Raw genomic sequence first — 12839 nt, 5'->3', positions numbered from 1 at the left:
CAGTTCATTTCTGGGGTACTGCTGGCTGCTGCCAAAGCTAAACCACAGAAGGACCTCGGCGGTGAAAGTGCTTTGACTGGAAATGCTGTTGGATTTGACACATCCTGGGCAGGCGCTGAGGCAAATGGGCATGGCAGAGACTCCACCTGTTGGCCAGGAGGCTGACACAGGGGTGGAGTCCTGCCTTGCACCTCCCCTGCCATGGAGGGTCTCCCCCTTTCCTTTCTCGTTTCCTCATTCCCTTTAGGAAACCAAGGCCTTGGTGTGGCAGGAAAGGGGAAGAAAGAGAAACTCACCCTGGAGCTACCTGTTGGAGCTGGATCCAGGCTCCCCCACTTGAGCAGCCTGAGGCTAAGGGAACTGACTGTGGCCAGCTTTCCCTTCATGGCCTCATTTGTAAAAGACAGAGCATCATGGCTTCTATCTCTCTGAGTTACTAAGAGCAGGATAGAATCTGCCTATTTTAATGTGGCCAATAGCCCCCTGAGACATATTGACTGAGAATACACGGCTCACTGTGTCTTGGGGTTGTGCACCTGAGAATGTTTAGGAGAGATTATCATACATTAATTGATGTGAGAAGACCCACCAGTCACTGCGAACCGCTTCCTGGGCTTGGAATTCTGGGCCGAAAGAACAGGGGAAGCCTGGCTGAGCAGGACATGGCCGCTGGTTTGTTCTCTGCCTGTTTGACTGGATAACACCTGATCATCTATTCCAAGCTCCTGCCGTGATCTATTGTACATTTTCTCCCCTACATTGCTTCTGCTGGGGTGTTTTATCACATTTTATTCCCGGTGTGTTGGCAGATGGTCTCTCTAGCATGGTGGATGCAGGCCCCTTGAATCGTTACCCTGGGTTCCTACCCAAGAGGCAGAAGTGGGAGCTGAGGGATCCTCCATGGGTACCTGGCACACATGCAGTGCACTTACATACATGTAGTGCACTTACATACATGTAGGGAAAGCACTCATACACATAACATAAAAATATAAATAAATATTTGTAAAAGAGTTGTTGACGGGAAAATGAGGAGATAGGAGTCATAAGTTATGGGAAGGAGACAGCAAGTCCTTAAAGAAGTTTGAGTTAAAACATTTTAGTATCACATACCAATTTTATAGTTTCCTCGTCTTTGAAATCAGAATGGAAACACCTACGGTGTCACAGAGAGTCAGCTGTTAAATCTGTCACAGCAAAGACACAGCTGAGGTTTATGTCACTCCTGTGACATGTCTGCTCCGGTCCTGTCCACAACACTGGTCTCCAGGACCTGCTGCAGCTTTCTGGGGAGTTTTGTTCTCCGCATACTTCTGTATAAACGTGACGCTAAAATCCCCACAGCAGAAGGAGGTTAGCGGCTTCCATGCAAGCCACTCACGCACACTGCATCAGCCAGAGCAAGACGGAGCCAAGTGGTTTCCTGGAAATGAGCAGGAAGTCAGGAAACAGGAGGCTCCCTGCCAGGAGGACAGGAAAACCCGACTTCCTGGTGATTAGCTGTGATGTCACTCTAGAGCATGACGACGCAGAGAAGTCAAGGCGTGGTTGAGAAGCACACAGCTGGGGGGACTGCTCAGAGGTTAGTATGCCCCAGTCAACACCAAGTGACTAATGTCGGGGACACAGCTTAAACGAGTGAGTCATTAGTCACTGAACTTGGGGACAGCTGTGCCAGGCTCACTCAAGAATTAGATTTAAGTATATAATAATTCTACAGGTGTACAAGGAATAGATATAAGGACTTTTTTTTTCTTTTTTGAGCCAGGGTCTGATTGTCTGGTCTGGAACTCATTATGTAGGTTAGGTTGACCTCGAACTTGTGATTCTACGGGCTCTGCCTCCCAAGTGCTGAGATTACAGGTGTGCACCCTCATGCGTGGTTTGACATGAATATTTCAGCACTTACAAAGACCATGGAATGCTTGTGTCTGTTCCCTGGCTATTCACCCTTCTGTCTCAGTAGTTTGGGCAGCAATACCAAGATGCCAGCCAACCAGGAGGCATCTGTAACAATAGCATAAAAAGAGAAAGAAATCTGAAATGTTCCCCATTTTCACACACCGTAAGTAATTTATTTCTTTTCTACTTGCATTTATATATCTTAAATCATTTTCTGAGAACCTCAGAATTTACCAAGCTTTCATATTCTTAGATCTTTATATATCTAAGGACATTTAAAACCTCAGGATAGGTTCTTATATCCTCAGACCTTTATATACTATAGAACATTTTCTTAGATCCGCAAAACTTGCATAGATTTTAACCCCTTTAACTCGGGCCTGGTTCTCGGTTTTTTTGCCTTTTGTGGCAGTGGCTCTTCTGATGAGCGCCCCCCATTCAGCGTGCTTGTCTCTTCAGCTCCGGTTTGCGTGGTGTCCTGTTCCTGGTGATCCAGGTTTGGCTGTTTGGTCCTGGTGTTGTGACGACTGTTCCCAGAGTGACACCTCGGAGACCCTGTGACTCCACCCTGCTGCTTGGGTCACTAGCAGACAGCAGCTCTTAGTGTCTGTGGATGCGTTCCTTGCTGGATCTGTTATTACCACGATTGCCACTGGCGAAGTTCCGTTTGCTCATTCTGTCTTTATAAGTTGGCTTCTGTGATAAGAGCCTCCCGTCCCCCGTACTTACGGATATGTGTCTGAACTCAGGGATTTCTATTTCATTCGGTGCATGACACATGACTTGTTAGCATCACCCCTTCTTCTGAAACTAGTGTGTCCCCAGTTTGATCTTCGAAAGCCTCTTCAAACTAGCCGCTTCGTCCTTTTCGTGTTTCCATGGTTCTTGAACACTTCCGGACTTTTTAAACACAAGATGTTTCAGGCTCATCTTGTACTGTCTCTGCCGCAGTCTTTAAATCCATTACCTGAAGAGCCCTGGTTCCTTTCAGAGGGGACTAGTATCTAGAACACAGCTTCTGAGCAGGGGGCATGTTTATTGCTGCTTGAGTATCATTGCTTTTTTTGTCCCCCTGCATGGACAGGTGTAGGAAATACATGCATGTGATTGATTATATGCAAACACATACATGTATCCTACACATTCATGTGTGTGTGATTAGGTATGTGCTCGTGTGTGTACGGAGGCCAGAGGGCCATGTTTGGTACTCCCCCCCCACCCTTGAATATTTCCTACCATAGTTTTTGAGAACTGACTAAACCTGGAGATTACCGTTCGGCTAGACTGGCTGACCAGCTGGCTGGAGGGGCATATGACACTGTATCACCAGCAGTAGGGACACACATGTGCACACTCAGGGCCTCGTGTTTGTGCAGCGGGCACTTTACTGACTGAACCATCTCCCAGCCCTCCGTACCTTATGTTTGTATCTGTTTCTTTTTTAATTAGAATGTTTGTGTGTGTGTGTGTGCATGTGTGTGCGTGTGTGCGTGTAAGTGCACAGAATGGAGGTCAGATGGTAACGTTCAGGAGTCCCTTCTCTCCTTCCACTGTGTGCAGAAACCGACCTGCCGTCATCAGGCGTGGTGGGCGGGACCTTCACCTGCTGGCCATCCTGTCCACGCTCTTTCTTTATATTAAAAATCATCGGCTCAAAGCCTGGAGACTCGCCTCAGCACTAAAGGGCACTTGTTGCTCTTGCAGAGGATCAGACTCTAGTCCTTAACAGCCACATGGTGGCTCACGATCATCTGTAACCACAGTTCAGGGGCTCTGACCTCCTCTTCTGAACGCTGTGGGGACAGGGGACACACATGGTGCACATACATACATGAAGGCAAAACACTCATGCACATAAACTGAATACATCCGAAAAGAAAACTGTTAAATAAAAGTATGACTAGTTCAAACTCTGAGTTAACCTTTTCAAATAGCAAAAAGTCCTGGATCTTATTTCATGTTTATGTTATAGTGTCTTATTTTCTTACTCCTGGAATCTGTAGATAGTGGTTACAGAAGTGTTGGCCCATACCCCTGAAGAAGAAAACCATGAACGGACTTAAATTCAGTGTTCACTGGAAGATTTTTATCCCTTTCCTTAAGGTAAATAATCCAAATATGTGAGATTCAGAAGTTGCTTCTCATGGTTGCTGCTGTTTTAAGCTTCTCATCTGGGATGCTTGTTTTGCCAGAGCCTGTGGAATGACTGTGCCAATCACCATTCACCACAGGCTCCCTTTCAGAAAGAAGGCAGGCATCACAGAACGACATCCAGCTGCAGGGAGAGAGCAGTGTCCCCTGACTCCTGCAGGATAGACAGTCATTGCCACGGGCTCCTGCTGCATGAGTGTGGATGAGCAGTATGGCCTGGAACGCAGGAATGAGTGGAGAGATTTGGTCTTGGGCGTCTCACCCGTCATTTCTCCATCATCCCCCTGCCTCGTGTGATACTCAGTGTTCTGTCCATTGGCACATCCTGTTCTGGTTTCCTGGCTCTGGCTGTGTCTTCCTCCCAGTCCTGTATCCTGCTCCACAGTGCCACGACTCTGCAGCTTCTTGGCTGCTGGGAGTGGCCTGGGATCTCTCTGGAGGAGGAAGAGGGCCATCCAGTCAGACAAATTAACAACAACTAGCAGATTAGGTAGACACCCTGCCCAGGGTATTTGTTAGACCTGGGTCCTGGCTAAGGGTGAGATCTGGGTGCCTTTGGAACGAATCTTCTCCATCCCACCTCTTCCCCCTACCTAAGCACGCTCTGTAAGCCACAGCTGCTGTGCCGCAAGACAGGGAAGGCACACAATGTACACCGGCTTGAAGTCCGCTAAGGACTCCTCCAGCCATTCATTAATTCATTAGACAAAGTCTCACCGTGTAACCCAAACTAACCCTAACCTCCCAGACTCGAGTAACCGAGCTGCTGCAGCAGGGACTGCATGCCTGCACTGTGGGACCCATCTGGTGCAGGTATTGATTGCCCAACACAAAGGACCCAGCGCGCTGATGGGTGGTTACTATCCTGTACCTCCTAATACAGTGAGTACCTTGATATCCACCACTCAAACAGCTCACAAGGAGGTGACGTGTTAGCTGGAGAGGAAAACATACCCCCTGTGGTGGTTAGAAGGAAAATGGCTCCCAAAGGAGTGGCACTATTAAGAGCTGTGGCCTTGTTGGAAGGAGTGTGTCACTGTGAGGTGGGCTTTGAAATCTCTTTTGCTCAAACTTCCCTCAATGTGACAGTCAACTTCCTGTTGCCTGCAAGATGTAGAGCTCTCAGCTCCAGGCCCATGTCTGCCTGCGTACTGCCATGATCCCTGCCGTGATGATAATGGATTGAACCCCTGAAACTGTAAGTGAGTCACCCCGATTAAGTGTTTTCTTTATAAGAGTTTCTGTGGCCATGGTGTCTCTTCACAGCAGTAGAAAACCCTAAGACATCCCTCATAGGCTCATACATTTGAATGTCTGATTCCCAGTTAGTGGAACTGTTTGGAAAGGATTAAAGGGTGTGGCCTTGTTGGAGAAGGTGTGTCCCTGGGGCGGGCTTTGAGGTTTCAGATGCTCACATCAGGCCCAGTGTCTTCCTCTGCCTTCTGCCTGAAGATCAGGGTGTCGAATTCTCAGCTACCGCCCCAGCACCAAGCCTGTCTGTTTCCCACCATGATGATCAGGAACTAACACTCTAAAACTATGAGCCAGCTCCAGAGAAGTGCACTCTTTTATAAGTGTTGCTGTTAGCCAGGCAGTGCTGGCATACACCTTTAATCCCAGGACTCAGGAGGCAGAGGCAGGCAAGATCCCTGTGAGTTCAAGGCCACTGTTCTACAGAGCAAGATCCAGGACAGCTGGGACTACACAGAGAAACCCCATCTTGAAAAACAAAAAAGAGTTGCTTTGGTCAAGCTGTCACATACCGCCACAGCACACGGGTGTGCTTAGGGAAGCAGCTGTCAGTCTCTGCCTCTCGTTGGTCCATCAAGGACTGAAGTCTTGACCAGCATCACCACATCTGCCCTAACGGAAGTAGAATGGACTTTGGAAACAACTGGAAGAAAGGGATTTATTTATTTATTTATTTATTTTTTATTTATTTATCTATTTATTTGGTATTCTGAGACAGGGTTTCTCTGTAGCTTTGGTGCCTGAGCTCTGTAGACCAGGTTGGCCTCAAACTCACAGAGATCCACCTGCCTCTGCCTCCACAGAGTGCTGGGATTAAAGCCGTGAGCCACCACCACCCGGCTGAAGAAAGCGTTTTTTATGACCACGATCCTGAAACCATCTCTTGGGGTTTTCAGAAATTATTTAGGTAGAATAACCTTATAATAAGAACAGAGTTACCATTATAATCAAGAGAAGGGCTTCAAAACATTTAACAAGAATTTTTTTATCTCTACAGATAAGCATGGCAGGCAGACAGGCAGGCAGCATCTCATGGATTTCCTCCCATGAGTTCACAGATTTTTTTTTTTTTGAGACAAGTCTTACTATGTAATCCTGGCTTGCCTGGAATTCACCACATAAACCAGGCTGGCCTCGTATTTCTGCCTCTGAATTGCTGGGATTAAAAGGCATGCGCCACCATGCTCAGCTCATGTTCATCTTGACAACCCACTCTCCCCCCTCTTGTGACAAAAATAGAGCCACCGTGATTGAGCGCTCACAGCTGCTGTGCTGATCTGCTCCGGTGTAAACAGCTGTGCTCCCACAAAGTCATATGTTGAAATGTAGTCACTGATGGATGCAGAGGTCACCAGGGTATCATCTGGGAGAGGGCTTTGCCATGGGTAGAGCCCCTTGTAACTAGAATGAAGAGCATTGTAAGAGGCTACAGGAATCATGGCTGATGCTCCCACCATATGGGCACATGGAGAAGATGCTATCTGGCTTGTATACTGTTTCACTGAGGAAGAGATGTTGCAATAATCTTTTTGCACACTGTATAAAGAGATGTCTCTTTCCCTCACCTGTTTAAGGCACCTACTGATTGGTTAAATGAAGATGTGAACAGCCAGTAGCTAGGTGGGAGATAATAGGTGGGACTTCCAGGGAGAGATAGGAACTCTGGGAAAGAAACTGTGGTAGGGGATTCAGCAGCCAGACTTGGAAGAAGTCAGACAACTGTACTGAGGAGAGGTGCTGAGCCCCATGGCAGAATGTAGACTAATACAAATGGATTAATCTAAGTCTTAAGAGCTAGTTAGGAATGAGCCTAAGCTGAGGCCAAGCTTTCATAATTAATAAAAAGCCTCCATGTCCTTATTAGAGAGGTAGTGATATAAAGACCTGCTGCAACACAGCAGGTACGGAGGGCAGCGGACAGCTTGAAGGAGATAGTTTGCACGAGCAAACTCGGTGTCAGCTTGGTAACAAGCATCTTTACCCACTGAACCATTTTTTGGTGTTTTGAGACGAGGTCTCGCTGTGTCATCTTGACCAGCCAGGAGCATACTGTGCAAACGGGAGTGGTCTGAAGCCTGGTGTGTAGGCCGGGCTGACCTCAAACTTTGATGATTCTCCTGCCTCAGCCTCCCCAGTGCTGGGATTACAGGTATGACTTGCTACGTCTGCTTCAGAGTCCCAAAATGTGAGCCAAGGTGATAAACGATGAATTGGGACCGCAGCATTCCTATGGGGAGTGGAGGGAAGGAGGGAACTGGTTCTGTTCTGTCCACCCAGGTAATAAATTCTTCCTCTGAAGGATGCTGGTGACCATCTCTGTACCTGGAGGCGTCTCTGGAAGATAGGCCCTCTTCACAGTGCAGCAGCTTGTGAAACGCAGCTGACAGGACTCAGTCTGAGAACGGCTCTTCCCATCCCCCTCAGTCCCCACTCGCAGGAGCTCTCCTAGGCTGACTTCTGTGGAAATCCAAAAGCTCTCCCTGGGCCTTGGTCCCCATAGCTTTCTCTCCTGTGTCTCTGGCGCCTCAAATCCCTTTCTGCGTCCGCCTCCTGGAACACTACTGACCCAGCGTCCAGTCAACAGCTCTTCTTCCCCCTGGGGCCATAACATCTTGGTTTTGATTTAGTTCCTGTCACAGCTTGAGAGGTTTACGATTTTAATACAGATGACTTTGATCGGGAAGCATGCCAGGTCTTCCTCTGCAGGCCACGCCAGGCTCATCAGTGGAGCTGCTCACTGTCTCCCAGACCAGGGCTGAGTAAGGCAGCTGATGGCCTGGCACAGGACAGTTACGGTGGGACTGGAGTCCTGGGAACACATGCTTTGGGATGTGGCCCCTGTTGTAGAGCTCCTAGCGGCTGCTCCTCATTGTCCACAAGCCCAGTTCATTCTACAGGGAAAAAGAAACTTGTTAGAAAGAACTGGAAATGGAGACACATTTGCCAAGCACAGTGAATCAATACCAGGATGTGTGAGGAAGCCCGGGAGGGGGAATGGTGATGCATTAGGAGGAAATGCGCCGTGTGGACGAAGTCCAGGGTAATCCCACTGGTCACTTGTAGCACTCCGTAAGCACTAAGTGCAGAAAGTGCTCTTCGGGCATTTCCTGGAGCCGCTAAGAGGCAGAACTGCAGGATATCCACGGGCTGGGGAGGCTCAGTGGCAAAGTGGTTGCCTAGCCAATGATAGGCCTCGGATTTGAACCCCTACAGAAGGGGCTTGGGGACCCACAGCTTCATAGCAGAGTGCCCAGATACACCGCTGGGAGTAAACAGGTTCCTTCAAGTGACCATAGAAAAGCTGGGCTCGGTGGCACATGCCTGGAATCCCAGCCCTGGGAAGTTTGAGTGCTACCTAGCAATCTCCAGGTCACTCTGGGCTACAAAGTGAGATCTGTCTTCAAACAGACACAACAAAGAGAATCTCACAGTGATGGGGACAGCACCCAGCCTGTAGTAATGATGGGGACAGTCCTCAGCACACAGTGATGGGGAGGGTCCTCAGCCCACAGTGATGGGGACAACCCTCAGCCCTCAGCCCTCAGCCTGCAGTGATGGAGACAGTCCTCAGCAACAACAAAGTTGAAGAATTAGAGCCCAGGCCATGGTCCAGGCCCTGTTCCGTTCTCTTCCTGGTACAGAGCCACTCTCTCCAGAATTGACCTTTTGTGTGTATGTTAATTTCATAGCTATGCTGGATCAGCCCCCACATCGACAAGGTAACTGCTTCAAGCTGCATGATTTAGAGGGATGAGCCAGAGAGACTTCCGGGCTCGCTCAGTTATCCTGTAGGAGCACTTGCTCAGTACTTCTCAATCTTCCTGACAATGTGACCCCTTAATGCAATTCCTCACGTTGTGGTGACCCCAGCCGTACAGTGATTGGTACTCCAGAACTGTAATCCTGCTACTGCTGTGGATCCTAACGTGTTTCTCAACGGCCACAGGCGACCCCTGCGAAAGGTTTGTTTACCCTGACAAGGACTTGCGACCCATAGGTTGAGAACCACTGCTTTAGCTGCTTGTGGACTTTTCAAGTTTATTCTGTGACATTCAGTCTGGAGGCAGCATGCAGTGTGGAAAACAGCCTGGGCTCTGAAGTAGATGAGCCTGGCCTCGAGGCCCGGCACCTTCCAGGCTCTCAGATTCCACTGCTCCTCTGGAGCCTGGGATTCTGTCTGCTGGGGAGCTCGGCACCTGCTTGGTGGTTTGCTTCACTGGTGGAAACAATGTGAGCGGAGCCCTGGCCCTTGTTTGCCGTCTACAGCTGAGGAGCAGAATGGGAGACCAAGACTTGACCTGAGGGAAAAGCAGGGTATGGGACAGTGGAGAAGCTGCCAAGCTGTCTCTTCTGATGGTACGGAGTTAAGAAGCAGGGGTGGGGGGGGGGAGGGGGGAGGGTTCAGGCATGAACAGAGTCAGGCTCCTAAGAGGATTCAGGAAAGAGGACCTGCGTAATAACCGGAGAATTGGTAGTGGACAGGGGAGGCAATACAGGTGATGTGAGGAGTGGACGAGGAGAGGCCAGGCCACAGAAGCAGTGGGTGTGGACTGTGGGAATCTCAGGAGAGATGGCGGACGGAGAAGCTCCAGAACCCACCATGCTGGACCAGCTGGACCTCAACAGCACAGGTTCAGGACAGAGGGTAGGTGGACTCACTCTTGACATAGTTACTGTCTTGACATGAACTCAGCTCTTCCGAGACTGGGGAGTAAGACCAGCTTTTCTTAGTTTGATCTCTCAGGCCCATAATGAAATGTTTTATTTTGGTTTGTTTGTTTTGAGACAGGATCTCATTCTGCAGCACAGGCTGGCCTGGAAGTCTCCGGGATCTTCCTGCCTCGGCCTTCAGAGTCTGGGAATTACAGGCATGAGTCACGGTACCATGAATTACCCTGGTGTTTTCGGGGTGAAGAATCTGAGACCTGAATGGCTTTCGGGGCTTCCCCAAGGTCACACAGCTGAGAAGTGGCAGAACTGAACTTAAACCCAAACCTCTGAGCTCCTCAGATCCTTGGGGCTTTCTGGTTGGATTGCCCAGTGTGCTCTGATACTGGGCAGGCAGATTGCACAGCTAGGGACATCCAACGAAGTTTGACTTCAAATAAATGGCGAGTGCTACCCAGAATTCTGTCACCCTGAGCACACATTGAAATCGTCCAGGAACCTTTTGTTGACTCCTGGGCTCCAGTGTATCTCTGAAATCAGAATCCAGGGCTGGACTGCCTCGTTGAGTTTGAAAACTCCCAGATGACTCAGGACTGCCAATCACCAGGCAGGGCACGGCACACCAACAGGTCAGTGCCCACGATAGCATGCCTTGGCGATCCCGAGTGGCATGCCATCTGTGTGGTCCCCAGGCCCTTCTGTGCTCGCCTCGTTGGCAGGCGGCTCTCTCCCACCCTCTCCCCCTCTTTGCCATATTGCCTTCTGATTTGGTCTTCAGAGTCTTGACGATGACTAATTAATCCTCCGGAAGCCTCCAAGAAGACCTACTTGTGGGTGAGCCATCTGGAGCTCCTCTTTGCCGGACTTGGATTTGGGAAGAAGCGGAAGGAGAGTGGGGGATGACTCAGCTCTCAGATGAAACACAGCCGTTGGGGCTCCGCAAGGAAGGCTGTGGTCTCAGGGGCTCTGACTTTCTTCCTGGCTTCCCAGTGGCTCCTCTGCACACCCCTCCACACTTGCCCTGTGGATAGGAAGATGGAGACATGCCAGGGCACGCCTGTTGCCTTCCACGAAGTGAACAACGTGCATCCGTATGATGCTCCGAGGACTTCAGAGCTCACTCACGTGGCATCTTTTATAAGTATGGGGTCACCAGCTGTCACCAACCATTTATGAGACCCCTGCTCTACGACAGAGAAGGTACTAGAGCTCAGCCCAGCTTCCCTCTCAGTGTCTCAGAAGTCAAATGAAGAGTGGTTACAGATGCTCTCAGCCGCTACCCTCCGTGGAACAAGGCCTTCAGCCCACGGCTCCGCTTCCTCAAGGAGGTGGTGCCCTTTTGGGTGGCCCACAGCTCAAGATTCGTGGATATCAAGTACAAAATGCAAACGCCTATCTCAAATGGGGTGTGTTTTATTTAGCATTGACCTGCAGGCAATGTTTGGTTGAGAGAGAGGAGAGAGAGAGAGAGAGAGAGGAGGGGGAGCAGACATAGAATTGAATGGTGGGGAGGTGAGGATCTTAGGAGTAGATGAGGGCGAGATCCCTGATCAGAATATACTATATAAAAAATTTCAAAACAAATTTTAAAAAAATATGAAGGCAACCAAAAGCAGGGGATGGCTTACAAACTGTAGGACAGGGTTTGTGGGGGTGGGGGAGCTAGCCTATACAAAGTCCAATGTCCAAACGTCAGCCCAGCAAATAGGGGCTTTCCATAGGGAAATCAGGATTCCTCAGAGGCATTCTGAAACTGTGGTGGTGCTGGACCCACAGTGTGGTTCCCACTGGAGGGATGGGCCCAAGAGTTTGCATGTCTGACAAGCTCCTGCCATCCAAGCCTTGAGAGGGGAAGAGGGAGAATCCAGAGTTCAAAGTCAGCCTCAGCTACATAGAGTTTGAGACTAGCTTGGGCTGGTTGACACTGTCTCAAAAAAAAATGGAGAGAGTAGAAGCCTGCTGGGGTGATGTGCTTGGAACCCCAGCACTTAGGAGGCAGAGTGGGAGGACGGTGAACTGGGAGCCAATCAGAGCCGTTTAACAAGACCTTGTTCTACAAAACAATAAAGCCGGGAGAACTGCTGAGCTCAGCTTTAAGAGGCAGGACAAAAGAAAACAAATGGTTACTTCCATGGTTTCTTTCCCCAAGGACCTTCCTGTCACTGCTTAGCAGCCGTCTGGGGGTGCAACAGCTCCTCAGTAAGAAAAGTTAGAGTCGTGGCTCCTGACTGCTGATGTCTACAACACGCCTTAAGTAATATCTAATAATAGCGCTCTCTCTCTCTCTCTCTCTCTCTCTCTCTCTCTCTCTCTCTCTCACACACACACACACACACACACACACCAGGGAGGGCTTGAGGAAGAAAGAGTTAAGTGCTATTACAAGCTTGGTTTTAGGTCTTAAAGTTCTAATCACCCAGGCCGGGACACCAGGGTCAGCAAACCCAATGCCATGGCCTGTTTGTGTACAGAAAGGGAGGATCCAGCCACAGCCACTGTTTGAAGATTGAATGGCAGCTTCCGAGCTCCTGGGACAGACTGTTCTAAAGAACCAGAAATGTTTCCCATCTGGCCCTGTAGAGAAAGACGTTGCCAGAAACCATGGAGTAAGTAGAACGAGGAATGGTAAAGGGGGGGGGGGGGGGGGACAGGGAGGAGAAAAGAAATTTTCCCATCCCTGAAGAAGGAGATGACTGACCCATCCTACCAGCTGGTGGGAACGAAGAAGCCCGTCAGGGTAGGACAAGATGGCGCTCAGCTTCTGCCCTGGTCTGCTCTCTGTTGCTGTAATAAACTCCATGACCAAAGGCAGCTTGGTGAAGGAAAAGGTTTATTGGGCTCATAGCTTACAGGCCATCGTTAGGAAT

Source organism: Arvicola amphibius, chromosome 9, assembly GCF_903992535.2.
Source record: "Arvicola amphibius chromosome 9, mArvAmp1.2, whole genome shotgun sequence".
NCBI classification, from domain to species: domain Eukaryota; kingdom Metazoa; phylum Chordata; class Mammalia; order Rodentia; family Cricetidae; genus Arvicola; species Arvicola amphibius.
Note: the sequence above shows the minus strand (reverse complement) of the source record.